The sequence below is a fragment of the Adiantum capillus-veneris genome, chromosome 24 (assembly GCF_014529385.1).
Source record: "Adiantum capillus-veneris isolate H3 chromosome 24, ASM1452938v2, whole genome shotgun sequence".
Classification (NCBI taxonomy): Eukaryota; Viridiplantae; Streptophyta; class Polypodiopsida; order Polypodiales; family Pteridaceae; genus Adiantum; species Adiantum capillus-veneris.
Window position 1 is genome coordinate 81,256,574 of NC_140954.1, and position 4,299 is coordinate 81,260,872.

The window sequence follows — 4,299 nt, forward strand, 5'->3', positions numbered from 1 at the left end:
AGGGATATTCAAGCGGCTCAAGATCGACAAAAGAAGTACGCCGACTTAAAAAGATATGCTCGGATTTTTCAAAGAAGGTGACAAAGTTTTCTTACGAGTAAAGCCCAAAAAGAGAAATCTGTCTCTTGGAAGGTATAAGAAACTTAGCTACCGATATTGTGGACCTTACGAAATAATCAAGGTTGTAAGTGATCAAGCTTATAGACTAAAACTCCCTTCTCATCTCAAAGTGCATGATGTATTTCATGTAAGTCTGTTAAAACCTTATGTATATAACCCTGACCATGTCCTTGATGATGAGAAAATCATTTTACCTGCTCAAGATGTTCTACAACTCCAACCTGATACTATCCTAGAAACTCGGGAGAGAAAGCTTAGGAATAGATCCATCAAAGAACATCTTATCTTATGGAAGGATTTTCCTATAGAAGATGCTACTTGGGAAGATGAGACATCCCTTCTTAAGGATTACCCTTCACTGTTCTTGAGATGAGGGCATCTCAAATTCTAAGTTGGGGAGATTGTAAGGTCTCTACTTTCGAATTTCACACAAGTTCTATTACGCATTTGAATTTTTTTTAACCATCACTCATTATTTAAGATATTCGAGTTCAAATTATGAATCATAGGTTGAGAAAACCTAGAATTTAAAATTTACGCTGCAAAATTCTAACATGTTTAGCTATATGAATCACTAACTAACTTATTGCAAGACATATTTACTGATTGTAGAATTTTCTTTTACTACTGTAAAGTTAATATAAAACTATAAATTTTAACTTAAAAATGTAAAGTAAGTTATCATTAAGGAAATAAATAAAATAATTATAAAGACAAAAGAATACACAGGGATGACAAATGAAGGCACATGGACTCACCTGGACTCACATAGGAGGGGACAAAGTGGGACACACTGTCACATGAAAAGGAGAGGCTAGTCTTGACTAATCTTAATGAGGGGGGGGCTTTGTGGCCTTATCTTTTGATGAAAATGACAAAGTGGTCAAACTGATGGGTACCACAAGGGTACCAAAAACGCGGGTATGATTTTTGGGAAAAAAAAATATTTTATTTTTTTTTAAAAAAATTAAAAAATTATTTTTGTTTTTGAAAAAAAAAATTGGACGTTTTCTTTTCTGTTATAAATAGAGCATCCATGCTCACACTTTAGACATAGATTGCCTCTATAGCGCTCACGAAGTGCTGCCACTTCTCTTAGAGAGAAGGCGTCCACAAATCACTAAGAGAGCAAAAACTCTAGTGGATTAATAAGGTGCGTATTAATTAAGCATTCAATTAACTTTATGAATGATGTATGTGTGCTATCTCTTACTCTAATCTCTCTAATAGATTAGTAAGATTCAATTAGCTATGTGTGTGTGTGTGCTATCTCTTACTCTAATCTCTCTAATAGATTAGTAAGATTCAATTAGTTTTAAGAAGGAGATATATGTGTGTGTGCTATCTCTTACTCTAATTTCTCTAATAGATTAGTAAGATTCAATTAGTTTTAAGAAGGATATGTGTGTGTGTGTGCGCTATCTCTTACTCTAATCTCTCTAATAGATTGGTGAGATTCAATTAGCTTTAGAAAAGGATGCGTGTGTGTTCTCTTTTACTCTAATCTTTCTAATGGATTAGTAAGATTCAATTAACTTTAGAAAAGATGTGTGTGTATGTTTTCTCTTACTTTAATCTCTCTAAGTATACCTACTCTCTCTATTTAGTACATCTTCACTATTAACTTATGCATAGTTAATTGAAAGTTAATACATAAGAAAACTCATCTTATTCTTATTATACATGATGAAATTCTCATTCAACAATTTTATTGTCAATTAGATTAAGTAGAATTTTGAATAATACTAAAAATTGATTTAGTTGAAGTATAGAAATGGAAGTTAGAATTGGATTAGAATTGTCATGCATAAAAGTAATGCAGTCCTAAACTTTCACTTGTAGTTTACACACTTAATTTTTGATTAATTAAGATTAACAAATATTTGATGTATAGAAATTAGATATAGAACAACAACACTAAGTGTGAATCCGAGTTGGCGAGAGTTCAAATTACAGACTCTCTTTAGAAACAAGGAGACTACTACGAAAATTGATCAATTTAAAGTTCTAAGCGTATAACATAAGTGTAGTACAAAAAAAAAGAGAGGCTCCAAAGCGTGCTCAAACACAAGGCGCTAATGATCATGAAGCTGGTACAAGTAACGATGGAACTCCTACGGAACATGTTATGTCTCCACCAATCGAATCAATCGGAGCTATGGTACATGTAAGTATTGTAGTTTCAAGTTATGCATCATTGCATATGCGAGACCATATGAATATATTATTTACCTTATGAAAAGAAAACACGGACCAAAACCAAGGGGCTTAACCCCAAGAAACTCGGCATATGTTTGACAAGTAGGAAAGATTGTCTGGTTAAACTGGTTGCTATAGGAAAGAATGTTTGTCCAAAACCTTCGATATGGTTTCTCTCAAGTCTCTCTACTTATTAGCGCTGGCATTATGTGGCAGTTGCCGAGGCGTGAGATGACGCCCAGGATGGCACCGTTGATGCTGTGGTGGGAGTACACCCAAATTAGCCCAGCTGGATACTGCAGTTTTGTTTTGCCGTGGCGTGAGGATGACGCCCAGATTGGCACCGTTGTTGTTGTGACGGGAGTACGTCCAGATTAGCACAACGAGTACTTGTCGAGCGTTATGGGACGCTCATGAGGACAAGGGTTTTTATAAATAATGTATATACTGATCAGACATAATAGCGCCAGTAGAGATTCTTGAGTGAACCTAATCCAAGGGTTGTTGGTTTAAAATTGGACTACTTCTTGTTTGACTATTGTTTGTAATACTGTTTGAAGGGCTCTTTTAACGAACCAGTATCATAAATAAAGTAAAGGAACATGTATGTTTAAAGAGTGTGGTAGTAATTAGATAACAAAAGAAGGGTGAGTGTGGTGTGGAAAGTGGGAGAATGATACCCCGACGGTATCATTTTATGGACGGGTGGACCCTATGAGTCGGGTAACTTTCCAACGCTAGATTTTTTTTTTTTAAAGTCGTAAATCTTAAAAGAGACAAACCTTGGCGACTGTGCTTCTGAAACATGGGGAAAAAAGCGCGCAGGTTGGTCACTCTAAGATTTATATTTTTAGGTATAATTAATTATAGATAGTTTTTAGATAGGGTTATGGTGGTCACGCTCCGCCATAGCGAGATATGACCAATCCTTCAGTAACGGTTCATGTCCGTGGCTATGTAGTAGCGAAGGCAATGTCCGTTGGTTTTTATTTTTCAGGATTGGAGACCTATCAAAGATACTCCGCTCCTCTCAAAAAGGGGCAGGGACCTCACAACATGCGTGCATAAAAAGTGCTTTTCATTTCACGTCATAGAGGTGGTAGGAACACTATTTTGGTGATAAATCACAAACCGTTGTGAATCATCTCGAACCCTTTGAATGATAGGTAAAACACATCATTTAGAACATTTTCTCTCTTTGGTGTCATATGAAAAACACGCACGAGCTAAGAGATATGGTAAAAAAACAGCTTGTTGTCCACTGCACAACGAAATTTTTTGACTTTAGGCTCCTAAATAGATTCACCGGATGGGAAACCCCACTTAACCAATTAAAAATATTGATGATAAATGTATTTATTTCTCCATTATCACCTAAGGAATGCGAGTTATTAATCGTTCCATAACCGGTTTTGCCTACACGTGTAGGGGCGCTACCAAGGGGGGGTACCATATGATGTTGTGAGTTAACCGAGATGTTTATGTATGATTTATGGTTTGTTTCGGTGAGTTTTTTTCAACTATTACATGGTTATAAACTTATGTGAGAGTATATGGTTAGACATCCCAAACCGCATAGGCAGATATGATTCAAGTGGCTTTCTTTTTGGGTTACTGTTTGTTGTGTGAGTACCATATGGGTGAGATGATATGATAGAGTGATAGTCTATATTATGGAGCTGAGCTTGATGCATTGGTTTGAAGTGAAATACTTTCATTTTCATGTTTTGCGTGCTCCCGAAAATGCCAAAAAGTTGTTTTCTACATATGTGTGAAGTTATGGTTTATGGTTGACTTAAAGGTCAGAGTTGTTTTGCATCATGTTTATGGTGATGGAATGTTATCATATTATGTATGGAAACTTATGGATTGGTGTAGATGCCTCATATGCATGGTTATGATTGCTTTCCACCTTTTTAGGTCAAAACTAGGCTCTAGCTCTATGTGCTAGGGAGGTGAAGTGCAGATATGATGCATCAA